The sequence below is a fragment of the Pseudorca crassidens genome, chromosome 7, assembly GCF_039906515.1.
Source record: "Pseudorca crassidens isolate mPseCra1 chromosome 7, mPseCra1.hap1, whole genome shotgun sequence".
Classification (NCBI taxonomy): Eukaryota; Metazoa; Chordata; class Mammalia; order Artiodactyla; family Delphinidae; genus Pseudorca; species Pseudorca crassidens.
In genome coordinates, this window is record NC_090302.1 from 7,404,822 (window position 1) to 7,421,720 (window position 16,899).

A 16,899-nucleotide genomic window follows, 5' to 3' on the forward strand; every position below is an offset into this window, starting at 1 on the left:
ACCAGGATTTCACTACTCCATGGAGCAAGCACAGGGAGACCTGTTCCTTTATTCACTCATCCCACAATTTCTGCTCCCACTATGTGCTAGGTACTGTGATAAATGTTTCATCAGAATACAAAGATTATGTTCCTTTGCATGAAATGTAAGAAATGAATAAATGTTGACTTAATTGCACAATAGGACAGGAATTTTTTCCAGGTTAAAAAAAAAATACCACCAGCCCTTTGAAAGATTGATTAGAAAGACAGGGAAAAACACAAACAACGTGTTAAGAAAAAAAGACAGTTGGCTATCATTCGGAAAAAAATAAAGGTCTGTTCCTATCTGACATCTGACAGGAAAGTAAATTCTGAATGAATTAAAGCTCTGCAAGGGAAAAATCCTATGGGATTAGAACAAAAATATATAGAAAAATGTTTAGAATCTTGGAGGAGGAAGACATAAGGCCCAGAAGCCATGAAATATAAGACAGATATATAACTACCTAAAATTTTCAGTCTCTAAATGGTAAAGGAAAAGACAAGCATCAACAGGGGAAAATATATGTACCCTTTATGATAAAGGGTTAATCTCCCTAATGTATAGAGAGTTCTTAAATCAACAAGAAAAAGACAAACACCCCAAGAAGAAGAAGAAAAAAAAAGCATTCAGTCATTCAAGAAATGTATTGAGTGCCTACGACATGCCAGATATGTCCTAGGTATTGGGAATTTAGTAGTGAATAAAAGACAAAAATCTCTGCCTTCGAAGCACTGACATTTTAGTGAGGGGAGTTAGACATTAAATAAGGTAAATAAGTAAACTAAATGGTACATCAGATGGTGATAAATTCCGACAGGGGAAAATAAAACAGGAGTGGGCAGCGGGAGGGGCTGCAATTTTACATAGGGGGTCAGGAAAACTGCTCTGAGGTGATGTCTAAGCAAACACCTGAAGGAGGTAAGACAGCAACGCTTATAAGCAGGCACTTCAAAGAAGAAATGAGACTTCTCTCGTGGTGCAGTGGGTAAGAAGCCGCCTGCCAATGCAGGGGACACGGGTTTGAGCCCTGGTCCGGGAAGATCCCCCATGCAGCGGAGCAACTAAACCTGTGCGCCACAACTACTGAGCCTGCGCTCTAGAGCCCACGAGCCACAACTACTGAGCCTGCGTGCCACAACTACTGAAGCCTGCGTGCCTAGAGTCTGTGCTCCACGACAAGAGAAGCCACTGCAATGAGAAGCCCGCGCACCGCAACGAAGAGTAGCCCCCGCTCGTCACAACTAGAGAAAGCCCGCGTGCAGCAACGCAGACCCGCAGCCAAAAATAAATAAATAAATAAATTTATTTTTTAAAAAAAGAAGAAATAAAAATGTCTCGCTAGAACCTGAAATAACAATAAATTGGACTAATACTCAGAGGAATATGAATTGAACAACCATACTGTGCCTCTTGGTCTGGGAAAAGTCATCAGTATTTATTGCACCTATCATCACTAGGTTGTAGAGAAACAAACTTCTCTCAAACAGCTTTAAAGAGAGTTAACCTGTAAAGACTTTTCACAGAGCAATTTGACAAGCACTAATAAAAATTTTTTAACTTTATATATTGAAATATTATAGGTTCTCCTCAGTGGTTTCTTTTTTATTTTTCTTCTTTTTTTTTTTTTTTTGGCTGTGCTGCGCGGCTTGCGGGATCTTAGTTCCCCAATCAAGGATTGAACTCGGGTCCTCAGCAGTGAAAGCATGGAGTCCTAACCCCTGGACCGGCAGGGAATTCCGCTGGTTTCATTTTTTTTTTTTTTTTTTTTTTTTTTTTTTTTGGTACGCGGGCCTCTCACTATTGTGGCCTCTCCCGTTGCGGAGCACAGACTCCGGACGCGCAGGCTCAGCGGCCATGGCGCACGGGCCCACCCACTCCGCGGCATATGGGATCTTCCCGGACCGGGGCACGAACCCGTGTCCCCTGCATCGGCAGGCAGACTCTCAACCACTGCGCCACCAGGGAAGCCCCCTATTATTTATTTTTAATTGCTTTTCTTGATCTCGTATCCAGAAATCTTGCTAAACTCAATCATTAGTTTGAGGACTTCCCTGCCGCGGAGCAACTAAGCCTGTGCGCCACTAGTGCTGAGCCTGCGCTCTAGAGCCCGCGTGCCACAATTACTGAAGCCCGGGCGCCTAGAGCCTGTGCTCTGCAATAAAGAGAAGCCACTGCAATGAGAAGCCTGCGCACGGCAAATTTATAAAAAAACAAACAAAAAAAATGAATTCAGTTTATTCTGTATTTATTCTGTTGAAAATTCTGTTAAAATTTTTGCATCTATATTCACAAGGGATATTGGTCTATAGTTTTATATTCTTGTCATGTCTTTGTCTATCTTTGGTATCAGGGTAATGATGGCCTCATAAAATGAGTAGGAATGTCTTCCCTCCCCTTCAATTTTATGGAAGTTGTGTAGAACTGGTATTATTTGGTATATTTACCCCTTAAGTGTCTGGTAGAATTTATGAGAGATGTTTTTTAATTTTTTTAAAATTTATTTTATTGAAGTGTAGTTGATTTCTGGTGTACACCAAAGTGATTCAGTTACATATATATATATATATACATATACATTCTTTTTCATATTCTTTTTTACAGTGACAATCTTTTTTTTTTTTTTTTCGGTACCCGGGCCTCTCACTGTTGTGGCCTCTCCCGTTGTGGAGCACAGGCTCCGGACGTGCAGGCTCAGCGGCCATGGCTCACGGGCTCAGCCGCTCCACGGCATGTGGGATCTTCCCAGACCAGGGCACGAACCTGTGTCCCCTGCATCGGCAGGCGGACTCTCAACCACTGTGCCACCAGGGAAGCCCTCATACTCTTTTTTTAATGTTTATTTTTTATTTAATTTTTCTTATTAGTCATCCGTTTTATACACATCAGTGTATACATGTCAATCCCAATCGCCCAATTCATCCCAGCACCACCTCCACCCCCCCGCCGCTTTCCCCCCTTGGTGTCCATACATTTGTTCTCTACACCTGTGTCTCAATTGCTGCTCTTCAAACCGGTTCATCTGTACCATTTTCTAGGTTCCACATATATGCGTTAATATATGATATTTGATTTTCTTCCTGACTTACTTCACTCTGTATGACATTCTCTAGATCCATCCACATCTCTACAAATGACCCAGTTTTGTTCCTTTTTATGGCTGAGTAATATTCCATTGTATATATGTACCACATCTTCTTTATCCATTCATCTGTCGATGGGCATTTAGGTTGCTTCCATGTCCTGGCTATTGTAAACAGTGCTGCAATGAACATTGGGGTGCATGTGTATTTTTGAATTATGGTTTTCTCTGGGTATATGCCCAGTAGTGGGATTGCTGGATCATATGGTAATTTTGCTTTTAGTTTTATAAGGAACCTCCAGACTGTTCTCCACAGTGGCTGTATCAATTTACATGCCCACCAACAGTGCAAGAGGGTTCCCTTTTCTCCACACCCTCTCCAGCATTTGTTGCTTGTAGATTTTCTGATGATGCCCATTCTAACTGGTTTGAGGTGATACCTCATTGTAGTTTTGATTTGCATTTCTCTAGTAATTAGTGATGTTGAACAGCTTTTCATGTGCTTCTTGGCCATCTGTATGTCTTCTTTGGAGAAATGTCTATTTAGGTCTTCTACCTGAATTTGTCAACCAAATTCCACCAATAAGAAGATTGTGCAATTACTGGAATACAATGCAACCATTCTAAAGAATTAAACAGGATTATATGATCTGACATAAAAAGTGATAAAAATATGTCCCAGAACAATTTGTATAGAATGATCCTATTTATGTTGTTAAATCCATCTTGCATCATGAGTTTACATATACATGTTTATAAATGCATTTTTAACACCTTTATTGGGATATAATTCACATACCGTTTTTATTTTCTTTTTTTTTTTTTTTGGTCTTCATTGCTGCATGCTGGCTTTCTCTAGTTGTGCTGAGCGGGGGCTACTCTTTGTTGTGATGCGTGGGCTTCTCATTGCAGTGGCTTCCCTTGTTGGGGAGCATGGGCTCTAGGCATGCGGGCTCAGTAGTTGTGGCTCACAGGCTCTAGAGCACAGGCTCAGTAGTTGTGGCGCACGGGCTTAGTTGCTCCACAGAATGTGGAATCTTCCCGGACCAGGGCTCAAACCTGTGTTCCCTGCATTGGCAGGCGGATTCTTAACCACTGCGCCACCAGGCAAGCCCCGCATATACAATACCTTTAGAGCATACATTTAAAGTGAACAATTCACTGTTTCTCAGAATATCCACAGAGCTGTACATATACAACTATCATCCATCAACCATGCAATGATCATCACCATCTAATTTTAGATCATTTTCATCACCCCAAAAAGAAACCCTGTACCCATTAGCAGTAATTCCTTTTTCCCCCACCCCCTCAGCCCTAGGCAACCACTAATCTACTTTCTGTCTCTATAGATTTGTGTATTCTGGACATAGGAATATAATCATAAATGTATCATCTTTTGTGACTGGTATCTTTCATTTACCATGTTTCCAAGTCCCATGCATATTGTAGCATGTATCACTACTTCATTCCTTTTTCTCACCAAATAATATTCCATCGTATGACTATATTATTCCATATCATATTCATTCACCAGTTGAAGGACATTTGGGTTATTTCTACTTCTTGTCTATTATGAATAATGGTGCTGTGAAAATTTTCTCTTGGGTATATACTTAGAAGTGGAATTGCAAGGTTATATGATAACTCTATGTTTAACTTTTTTGAAGAACTGCCAAACTGTTTTCCAAAGCTGCTGCACCATTTTAAGTTCCCATCAGCAACGTAGGAGGGTTCCCATTTCTCCACATCCTGGCCAATACTTGTTATTGTCTATCTCTTTGATTGTATCCATCCTAGGATATGAAGTTGTATCTCTTTGAGGTTTTGATTTACATTTTCCTGATGACTAATGATGTCGAGTATAATTTCGTGTGCTTCTTGGCCATTTGCGTATCTTCTTTGGAGAACTGTCTAGTCAGCTCTTTTGCCTATTTTACATTAGGTTACTTGTCTTTTTATTATTTAGTCATAAATTCTTTATATAGTCTGGATTACTAGTTCTTTACCAGATATGTGATTTGCAAATATCTTCTCCCATTCTGTGAGTTGTGTTTTCATTTTCTTGATGGTGCCCTTTGAAGCACAAAAGTTTTTAATTTTTTTTTTTTTTTTTTTTTTTTTTTGCGGTACGCAGGCCTCTCACTGTTGTGGGCTCTCCCGTTGCGGAGCACAGGCTCCGGACACGCAGGCTCAGCGGCCATGTCTCACGGGCCCAGCCGCTCCGCGGCATGTGGGATCTTCCCGGACCGGGGCACGAACCCGTGTCCTCTGCATTGGCAGGCGGACTCTCAACCACTGCGCCACCAGGGAAGCCCAAAAGTTTTTAATTTTGATGAAATCCAGTTTGTCTATTTTTTTCTCTTGTGCTTATGCTTTTGGTGTCATACCTAAGAAACCATTGCCTAACCCTAAATCACAAAGACTTATGCCTTTATTTTCTCCTAAGAATTTTATAGTTTTAGCTCTTGCATGCATATTTTTAAACGACTAAGGGGATACTCACCAAACTGTTAAAGAGTGGTGCCCCCTGGGGAAGGGAATGAAATTGGGGTTGGGTTAGGGTTTGAATGGGACTTTTCATTTTTTCCACCCTATATTTCTGTAATGTTTAGATTTTTTATTTAAACAAGAACATCTTGTTTTGAGAATTCAAAATCAAAAGCTTTTTAAAGGATTCAAAATTGCACAAACATGCTTACACATAGTTAAAGACTAAAAGATACTGTGCAGAACGAAAACATCCACAAAAGTGGTTATTAAGAGGGTCATGTCAAGAAAGGGTTCGTCAAGAAAACAGCATCTAAACTGAGACCAGAAGGACGAGGATACAGATGGGAGCAAGAAAAGTGTTTAGTAGGGAAGAAATTATTTGAGCCTATGTAAGAGAAGAGGATCATTAAAAGAACCAAAATTGCTTTAAACTGTCTGGAGAATGAAAGCGTGTGTGGGGGGGGCAAATAAGGGAAGAGGGTGGGGAGAGAGACGGGGGACAGATCATCCTTGTCTACCATAAGGGTTATAAGCAGCGGGGTGCTGTGATCAGATTTATTGGTTTTGGAAAATTCACTGTCGAACTGTGGAGAGAATGAGGGGAGGGAGCCGGGAGTTCTGTTAGGAGGCTGTTGCAGAAATCCAAAGGAGAAATGATGGTGGACAGAGTCGGGCACTACTGGCGGAGGAGGGGAGGGGCTGGTTTGAGAGATCCTTAGGACTTGGCGACTGGAAGAGGAGCTAAGGGAAACGCAGGGGCCAAGGCCGACTCCCCATTTCCCAGGTGACAGCCGCGTTGCCTGGAGGGCGCATTAACTAGCTGGAGAAGTAGCAGCGCGTTTCGGGGGGAAGATGGTGACCGCTTTTGGACGCGTGGGTGCGAGCTACCTGCGGATAAGCCAGGGATAGATGTTCAATAGGGCGCTGGATGTAGGGGCTGGCGCTGGAGGCATGTCCGTGCTGACGAGGAAGGTGGAGTCAGTCCGCCCTTAATCATTCCCTGGACTCCGGGAAACCGCAAGGCAGAGCGGGCCCGGAAGCCGGTGTCACCGAGCGGGTCCTCCCCAGCTCCCCCAGCCCAGCGAGAGCCCGTGAGAAGCGCGCTGAGGACTGGGGTGGGGACCAACCGCTCCCTCCTCCACCCGCAGACCCAACCGGTGTCTGGGAGAAGAGCCGCCGCGGGGCTCCGGAACCTTCGGCCGCCGCCGCCCTCGTTCGCCGCGGGACCCGTCGGGGGAACCCGTTAGCTGTTGCTAAGGGGCGGCCCCGGAAGTGACGCGCCCCGGGTTTGTTGACAGCGGAGGCGGCGGCAGCTGCAGGCTGCGAGCCGTAGGAGCCGGATCGGGGGAGGGGCCGGGCCCCGGAGCCAGCACCCGGCGTCCCTCAGCCCCGCCCGCCGCCCTAAGGGCAAGGTAATGGCCACGGAGTCCCCCCGGCGCGACCCCCATCTCGCCCCCGGCTCCTGTCCCTGGGATCCCAAGCTCCACCCCTCCGACCCTCGTCTTCCGCAGACCCCGGCCCTAGCCCAACTAGATCCCATGCCTCCCCAGCATCTCCCGGGCCGCATCCTCCGCTCCTCCTCGCCGAGGAAGCATCCCGTCCGCTCCCGGGGCCAAGGGATATCTCTGCGTCCTCCCCCCTTCCCTTCTTGCCTCCGGTGCCTCACCATCGCCGCTGCAACCATTTGCAAAGGTCCATCTCGGCCAGTGGTGGGAGGACTCCCATCTCTACCTCTGCTGCCAGGTCTGAGAAACATGCCTTTAAAAGTGAGCACCCTTCCTCCAGAAAGAAAATGACGCCCTGTCTCATGCCCCTACAAAATGGGGGATAGATGCAGGGCTGAAAGAGGCAGCCTCTGCCCCTCCTACCTGTTGGATGAGCTTAAGTTTCCCCAAAGCAGTGCTTGAAAGCTCAGGGATGACAAGGCGCGGGGAAATCCAACAGGGTGGCAAAGGGATGGGGTGGTAGCAAACCTAAGGGCCAAGGGAGCCTGATAGGTGGGTTGAAAGTGAAACTGACTGCTGGCTGCTATAGCTCTGTGGGTGGAACTTGACTTGGCTGCTTTTTGGCCCAAGGAGTCCAAGACTTCCAGTCTTTGTGCCTGTCAGCGCATTTGATTTTTAAATCAGAGGGGGAATGCCTGATGCCTCCATGGAAAAATCACCCCATATGATCTGTCCTACAGAATGTTTCTCTTCAGGGTTCAAACTGGTTAGAATGAGCATTGAGGACAGCTTTGAAAAGGGTCACAGGAGAGTGTACTTAGGGCAGGAGGTGGTTGCCAGTGGTGAGGGGGTCTCTCTGTTTCAGTTCACTAGTTCATTCAGCAAATCAGAAATATATGTAAGGAGGAGAAAAATATATGTAGGGTGGAGAAAAATAGTGCAGGAAGGGCCACGATAAGGGCCAGAGAGTGGAGTTGCCCTTTTTATAGAGGGTGGTCAGAGAAGGGCTCTAATAAGGTGATATCTGAGCAAAGACCTGAAGGGAGGGAGGGAGCAAGCCATGCAGCAAGCGCAAAGGTCCTGAGGTAGTATATCTGATGATTTTAAAAACCAGCAGGAGGACAATAGGGCTGGAGCAGAGTGAAGGAGAGGAAGAGTGGTTGACAAGGAAATCAGAGAAGAGTAGGGGCCAGATATTGGTGGGGAGGATATCGGGGCTGTTCATGTGATGCAGGGTCACAGGGTGTCTAATGGGGCACCCTTTCAGAACTGTATTAATTTGAAGTGTCTGGTGTTCAGAGAAAATATGTTCTAGATGACAAATGGACATTGTGCTCTGGCCTGGCATTGTAAGTACCCTTTCTCCACCTTTATAATGGCCACTGATGGAATAAATTTTAAAAGGACAGTCACAGAACACTGTAGTTAAATCTGGTCATGCCACTTACTTTTTGGTTGTGAGAACTTGGGCGAGTCAAGCAGCCAAGTCAAGTACCACCCACAGAGCTATAGTAGCCAGCAGTCAGTTTCACTTTCAACTCACCTTTTCCCACCTCAACGTCCGCATCTGTAAAATAGGGTTGTTGGGCTAAATGAGAGGTCATGCACTGAAGCGCTTAGTGCATCATTTAGCCCATATTAAATCCTCAGGACATTGCAGGTATGCCGATGGCAATGACAATGGTGAGGAAATATTTGCATGTGTCTACCTCAAAGCCTTTCTTTTTAGCACCAGCTGATGATGTCACCAGCTGTTGGCTGCCTCCCTGAACTAGTAGAATTTTGGAGAACAGCGGGGGAGACAAAGTGGAAACTTGCTGTCACCCCTCAGTGGGAACAGTGGTTGCACATCACTGTCATGGTGGCTTGGTCCTGTCTTTTTTCACACCAGTGGAAGGTTATGGGGGCTTTTTTTTTTTTAAAGAGCAAGGAAATCCCTATTCTGCCATATAATATAGGCTAAATGGTGGTGTTGAAATAAATATGACATGGAGATGGGTTGGGAAGGGCAGTATATGTTGACTCTGTTTGTGTGGTTGGGTTGTGTGTGGCGGATTTGCTGGAGACTGTTGATCCTAGATGTGCCCAGCAGAGGCTGAGACTGCAGCATGCCTTATAGGGAGTGGAACAATGGTTGCTCTCTCTCCTCAACCCCTAAGCCTGGACTATGTCATCAGGCCTGGGTCATAAGCTGAGCAGGGCAGCTGGGCCAGTGGATTTGAAAACGAAAAGTCAAGCACACCAACGCTGAGAGCCAGGGTGCTGAAGCCGGTTGTTGTGGGTAAAAGTGCGGACTAGTCATCTGGGGAGCTGGGTTCAAGCCCGGCTCTGCTATGGTTCACTGTGTGAACTTGGGCAAGTCCTATCCCCTGTCTGTGCCTCAGTTTTCCTATCTCTACACTAACTGAAGGCTACTGGGAGGATGAAAGAACTCGGTGCATTCTAAAGCTCTCTACAAAGGTTAAAAACAGTTCTTGTTGTCATTAGCACCACCAGGATTCTGCGACTTATTTTGGGGCAGAAGGCTTCAGTACCTCAGCTGTTCTTGACCCCCGAAATGCGAGTTCAGAGACCCCTGTTGGATCATTTACTTTGAGACAAACATCCTATATCTGGTTCAATCCCTGAAGCTGATTTTCCAGCTTCAGAAATGAGCAGAAGGATCTCTCCAAGCATTATTCTTAGGAAATCACTCCATAATTATTGGTTACCACCTTCTTGCCATTATTTCATGGCATCTGCTCAGCAGCCCCATGTGGTAGGTTTGCAACCCATTGACAGATAAGGACCCTGATGAATATTGAGGCTGGTAAATATTGCCTGGGGACCTCATGGAGCTGAGGCTCCTTCACCCGCAACCAACCAGTCATGCACTCACTGTGTCATGGAGACCCCATGAGTCACACTAGGTCTCGTCCTCAGGAAGCTTCTAGTCCTGTGGTCAAAAAATGATATATGCCTGTAGAATAGTTACCGGTGATGCCCGATCATCTGTGCTCAGGGCCCAGGACCCTCCAGGTTGTAAGCAGGCAAAGGCTCATGCCGCAGAAGGGAGACGGGAGGCTTGGAGAAACAGTTCCTGCCCATAGCATAATGGTGGAGAGAGCCAGGCACTTACTGGGGGACTTGGGCACATTAATGCACATATTTGAACCATAGTTTCTTCATCTGGAAAACAGAATAGTATGTCCTTATAGGTTATTTGTGGCTTCAATGAAAACATGCATGGAAAGCTCAGAATTCTGGGTCTCAAACTAATGAATACATGTATACATACTGATAGGTACATATAGACCCTTGTACACGTACATAGTCTGTGGCCGGTCACGTCACCACTGAGTCTCAGCTGCCTCATCTGTAAGTTGTCGATTATAATTCCTGCCTCGTGTAGTTGTTGGGAGAATTAAGTGAGTTGATGCATGTGGAGTACTTAGCAGAGTCCTTGGAATACGGTGCTCAGTATGGCTGTGATCACTGTTTGACTGCCAGCCTGGAACCCAGGTATCCCCAAGGCCCTCTGCCTCCAGGTGGCACCAGTGAGGGGTGATGCGCATTCCCCCCTCATATCTTCCTAATGTAACCCACCCTGCAGATTAGTCTATGCAGGTCAGTGACCCCCCGGGATGCCCTCAGATCCTCAACTGCACCCCTGCCCCCAGGGGGCCCCTGGCACTTGCCTTGGCTCCCTTCACATCAGCTTCCCACCCCCAGTATCTGGCCTGTGATCCACTCCCTCCTGGAAAGCTTCCAGCCTCTGTAAATAGGATATTTGTTTGGGTTTTCCCCCCAGCTCCTGGGTTAATATTTCACAGGGTGGGTGCCGCTCCAAGGCTCAGAGCTTCTGGCTCCCTCAGCCAACAGAGAGGCTGGGGGTCAGGACACTGGTGGGGTCCCGTGCTCCCTCCTCTGGACCTCACATTCTCTTCCCCCTACACTGGATGGACAGAAGACTGGATGGTTTGGTGAGAAGCATGGCTTTGCTTTAGGTTTGGATTGTGTCCCACTCTTGTTACTTGTGTGATTTTATTTATTTATTTATTTTTGGCTCTGTTGGGTCTTCACTGCTGAGCGTGGGCTTTCTCTAGTTGCGGCGAGTAAGGGCTACTTTTCGTTGCGGTGTGTAGGCTTCTCATTGCGGTGGCTTCTTTCATTGCGGAGCACGGGCTCTAGGCATGCGGGCTTCAGTAGTTGTGGCACGCGGGCTCAGTAGTTGTGGCTCGTGGGCTCTAGAGCACAGGCTCAGCAGTTGTGGCACACGGGCTTAGTTGCTCCGCGGCACGTGGGATCTTCCCAGACCAGGGCTCGAACCCATGTCTCCTGCATTGGCAGGCGGATTCTTAACAACTGCACCACCAGGGAAGTCCCTAGTTGTGTGATTTTAGACAAGCCTCAGTGTCTTCGTCAGAAAACCGGCTAACAATCTCTATCTCACGGTATTTTAGTGTGATAACTCAGGCAAGAACAAACCTTTATTCTGTTACATGCCAGGCACAGGCCGGGCCCTGAGGATCCAGGAGTGTGGAAGCGGAAAGTGTTCTTGTCCTCCTGGAGCTTGTGGGCTGGGGGAGGGGTCGTTAGACAGATTGTTATATAAATGGTGAATTAGCCGCAAGCACAGGATCCTAGGCAATGTCGTCCATTGGTTAAGTTAGAGACTGTATGAAATAAACCCCTTAAGGAGCTCAGACTGGAAGCAACCAGCTTGGAGGTGGCCGCTATTTGCTCTCCACTGCTCCCCACCCCCCAGGATGTCATAGCTCATGGTGGATCCAGGCAAGAGACGGGATGGAGAAAGACACAGGGTCCTTCTTACTGTGTGCTCTTCTGTCATAATCAGAGATCCCTCCATCTCCCGTTGCCAGAATCCCAGATGGCTGGTGCCTGCCACAAGAATGAGAAACCCTAGGGGCTGGGCATGGGGTGGGTAGAGATGGCCACCTCTGGCCGGTGCCAGGCTGTAGCTGGAAGGGGCCCAAGTGGCAGGGTGCTCCGGCCCCCGGGCCTCCAGCCTTGGTGCCAAGACAGATGGCTCCTTCCTCCTCCGGCTCACGCCAGCCCCCTGCAGCGGGGTCAGCACTGCGAAAAGGTGGTTAGCAGATCTGTGCCATCTGCCCGGGTTATCTTTTGGAGGCTTTTGGTGATCTTGGCGGCTGACAAGGTGGTGTTTCTTCCACCTGGGGAGCAGGGTTAGGGCAGAGTGGCTACCTGGGTGACTGAGCTCATCCTGCAGAAAGGGCAAAGCCCCTGGCGGCTCTCTCATCCAGAGTGGTGAGGGTTCCACTGTGGCCACTGGGTGCCCAGCACTGTCCTGGGCATGGTGGGCAGGGGGAATCTGAGAGCGTGCCTTGCCTCCCAGGTTCCCTGCATGTGCTGCAACCCTACAACGTGTCAGACCCACATGGGGTGTGCAGCCCCTCGTTCAGCCAATAGTCGTGGTATTGGGCCCATAGTGCCAGTGTCCCACACCCTCTGCCCTTTCAGCCTGTGAGCATCTTATCCTTCTTCCTGGAACGCCTTTCCCTTCTCTCCCCGCCACCGGAGTGAACTATGACTCATCTTTTGGGTCGCTGCTGAGATGTCACTTCCAAGGACGCCTGCCCTGACTCCCTAGTCCAGGGCAGGTCCCCTGGCACGGGCACCCAGGGTCCCAGGTCCCACCCTCTCCTTCAGAGCACTGGGCCCAGTTCCGTGGCATGGGTTTGTGTGCTTCTTAGGTGGAGATCTGTCTCGCTCCAGAGCCAGTGTGCTCCACGAGGACAAAGACCTTGTCTGGTTTCGCTCACCCGTGGACCTACAGTGCTCAATAGACACTAACCCTGGGCTAAGTACAGGGATGATGTCAGAGGAGAGAGCCCGGTTCCTGCCCTTGTGCAGCTGGCTGTCTGGCAGGGAAACTGGATAATTAAAACAGCATCAGTCCTAAATGTTAGTTGTTATGGTAGGGCCTATGGGGGCACACAGCAAGAGCACCCTGGCGGGTCAGGGAAGGCTTCCTGGAGGAAGTGACACTAAGGCCTGAGGGTGCATAGACATGAGCTGAGTCAAGAGGAGAATTCAAAGGTATTGTGGGCTGGAGTGGTTGGGAGATGCTTCCTGGAAGAGGGACATGAATGTGTTTGGGGGTTTAGGAGCAGTATTTAGAACAGAAAGTGGATGACCAAAGGTCCGAAGGTGACCTTGTGCCTCTGGCCTATTGCCAGTACAACGAAGGAGGCCAGTTCAGCGGGAGTAGGGGGTCGGGGGGTGGTGAGTAGGCCGCAGAGCTGGTCCCACTTCTGGAAGCCCTGAGTGACTGCTTGAAGAGATTGGACTTGGCAGTTTCCAGCAGGGCATGTCTCCCTGCCAGCGGTGCTCCTTCTGGGTCAAGATCTGAAAGTGAGTGCAGGCAAAGGAAGGCCATGCCCAGGGTCCAGGCAGCCTGTTTCTTGTGCTTTTCCTCGAGGGTGTCATGGCACCACTGGGGCAGCTGGCACAGTGGGCCTCGCGGCAGGAGACCCAGGCCTGAGAAGCAAGGGCCTGGAGCTGGGCAGGAACAGACCTTGCTCTAGGGCCCAGGGCAGGTGAGGCAGGAGAAAGGGATGTTGATGATGAAAGCTGCCTCTTAGTGAGCAGTTACTATGTGCCAGGCACCACGCTAAGCCCTTTCTGTATTGTTCCGTGTCCATCTGCACACAGTGTTCTCTATTTTAGAGAAGAAACTGAGGCACAGAGGTGAAGGCACTTGCCCAAGTTCACCGGCTCTTATGCAGCAGGGCTGAGACTTGGAGCTGGGTCGGCCTGGCTCCAGAGCTCTTAGAGCACGGTCACCAGTGAGTGGTGCTGCCGGAATTGAGAGCTGGCCACTGCAAAGGGCACAGCGTTCTGTGGCGCCCACTCGGTTTCCTGAGCATCCTGGAAGGCTCACATGTGGATTAGGAGGCTCCAAGAAGCCAGGGGCAAACTGAGCTCCTGCATAACCCTCCACGAGATGAGGTGCACATGCCAGTTTGGACAGAGTAGACCCTCTCTCTGAGCTTGAGTTTCCTCATCTGTAAGGTGGGCTCATAACCACCATTTGTTGTGCACTGAGTCATCTCAAGCTTGAGATGAGGCATTTTCCCAACAGCCCTGTGAAGTGGGGATTATTGTCCCCACTTTCCAGGCGAGGAAACTGAGGTCCAGAGAGGTTAAGTAATAGACCCGTGAATTGTGGAACTGGATTGAAACATAGATCTGTCTAACCTAGAGCCTTCACTTAAAGGGAAAAAAAGCAATAGCTACTGAAGGATAATATAGATAAGGAAAGGACCACAAAGCATGAGCAGACAGTTTGATGAATTTCCACAGGTGTAAACACCTGTCCCAGCCCTCCCAGAGGCCCCCCTGTCACTTTCTAATTACTGCCTCCCTGCAAAGGTAATCACCACCCTTACTTCTAACACCATAGATTCATTTTGCCTATTTTTTCCCCTTTCTGATGTAAACTCTCATAGGAAAAAGGTTTGGGACTAATTCCTGACTGTCCTCAGGTCTATAAATGGTGGATTGTTTTCTATCTTGTTCACTCAACTTGAATGTGAAGGTTCAGTTTTCATTCTCTCCTAGCCACTTATTGTAGCTGAGGATGCATAGTCAGTTAGATCGTTACTTCGCTGAACCCCGAATTCCTTTTAAACGTGGACCTCTTAGGTGTCCAGGCCATTTTCTTAACTTTTTGTTGAATCGCAGTATACATTTTTAAAAGTGCACACGTCATAATATACAGCTCCCTGAATATTCACAAAGTGCACATGCCTGTATGCCCAGCACTCAGATAAGGGACTAGAAGCTTCTTAGCTCCGAACCAAACCCCCAAAGTAACCACAGTCCTGACTTCTGCCACCACAGATTAGATTTTCCTGTTTTTTTTTATTTTGTTTGTTTGTTTTGCCCTGCCACCGGCATACAGGACCTTAGTTCCTTAACCAGGGATCGAACCCATACCCCCTGCAGTGGAAGCATGCAGTCCTAACCACTGGACCACTGGGAAGTCCCAGATTTTCCTGTTTTTTAACTTAAGGGAGTAAAACATAAATGGGTTCATTCAGTATATGAGTATACACTCTTTTGCGTCTGGCTCCTTTCACTAAACATGGTGAGGTCCATCCAAGCTGTTGTGAGGTGGTGCATTCTCATTGCTGTGTAGTGTTTCCCTGGTGAGTGGACCCTAATGTTCATTCTCATGTCAGTGGACATTTAGGTTCTGTTCTATCAGGAATCGTGCTGCTGTGGACAGTTTGTCTGTGTCTTTTTGTGAACATTTATATGCATTGCTGATGGGCGTATATCTGGTAGTGGAGCTGCTGAACACTGAACATATGTGTTTGTTCAGCTTTAGTAGATAGTGTCACACAGTATTCGTTACACTGCCAGTTCACACCAATTCACACTCCCACCAGCAGTGTGGGTAACTTCCCCTCGTTCCATAGCTTCACTATAACACAAGCTGGGTGTTGCCTGTATTACTGTTGTTTCCAATGGAACCTTTCTGGTGGGTGCAAAATGGTATCTCATTATGGTTCTCCTTTCCTTTACGTTTATTGCGCATTTCTTTATCCTTTATGAAACGCCTGTTCAAGTCCTTTGCCTATTTTTTAACTGGATGCTATGTCCTGATCTGTAGAAGTTGTTTATATATTCTGAATACAAGCCTTTTGTTGGATATATTATTGGAAACGTCTTCTAGTTTGTGGCTTGCCTTTTCTCTTTCTTTTTTTTTCCTATTTTTATAAATTTATTTATTTATTTATTTTTGGTTGCGTTGGGTCTTCGTTGCCCAGTTGTGGCAAGCGGGGGCTACTCTTCATTGTGGTGTACGGGCTTCTCATTGCAGCGGCTTCTCTTGTTGTGGAGCATGGGCTCTAGGTGCATGGGCTTCAGTAGTTGTGGCACGTGGGCTCAGTAGTTGTGGCTCGCGGGCTCTGGAACACAGGCTCAGTAGCTGTGACTCACAGGCTTAGTTGCTCCACGGCATGTGGGATCTTCCCAGACCAGGGCTCGAACCCATGTCCCTTGGACTGGCAGGCAGATTCTTAACCACTGCGCCACCAGGGAGGTCCCTTGCCTTTTCTCTTTCTTAATGGTACCTTTTGATGAAAAGAACATTAGGTTTTGAGGCAGTCCAATTTATCAGTTTCTCTCTGCTTTTTTTTGTGACCTATTTAAGAAATTATTGACTACTCGAAAATCATAAAGATATACTCCGATGTTTTCTTCTAGAAGCCTATCGTTTCACCGTTCACGTATCGGTCTGTGGTCCATGTCAAATGAGTCTTTGTGTGTATGTGAGCGAACGTCCCTCACTTCGGTGCACGTCAGTTTATCGTTTTTCCCTTATGAGTCCTACTTAAGAAATCTGTACCTATCCCAAGGTCATGAAGGCAGTAGGAGACTTCACTGTTTTTTATTGAGGTATAGTTCATGTACAATATTATATGTTACAGGTGTACAACATACCGATTCACAGTTTTAAAGGTTACACTTCATTTATAGTTACTATAAAATATTGGCTGTATTCCCTATGTTGTACAATATATCCTTATAAACTATTTCATACATGATAGTTTGTACCTCTTACTCCCCTCCCCCTGTCTTGCCCCTCCCCCTTCCCTCTCCCCACTGGTAACCACTAGTTTGTTCTCTATTTCTGTGAGTCTGTTTCCTTTTTGTTATATTCATTAGTTTGTTCTATTTTTTAGATTCCACATGTAAGTGATATCATACAGTATTTGTGTTTCTCTGTCTGATGAGAGCTTACTTTTTTTTTTTTTAATTAATTTATTTGGCTGTCCTGGGTCTGATTTGCAGCACACAGGGTCTTCGTTGCCTCATGTGGGATCT

General features: G+C 47.3%; 1 protein-coding gene across 4 annotated transcripts in view; it reads left to right on the top strand.

Moving 5' to 3' along the window:
* The first annotated feature begins 6,853 nt into the window (after positions 1-6,853).
* The window catches only part of ZER1 (zyg-11 related cell cycle regulator), a 30,329-nt gene continuing 20,283 nt past the window's right edge, over positions 6,854-16,899 (top strand). For all 4 annotated transcript variants that reach the window (XM_067743029.1, XM_067743032.1, XM_067743031.1 and 1 more), the window contains exon 1: positions 6,854-7,008. The gene's annotated coding sequence lies outside the window, so the exon portion shown is untranslated. The remainder of the gene's footprint in view (positions 7,009-16,899) is intronic.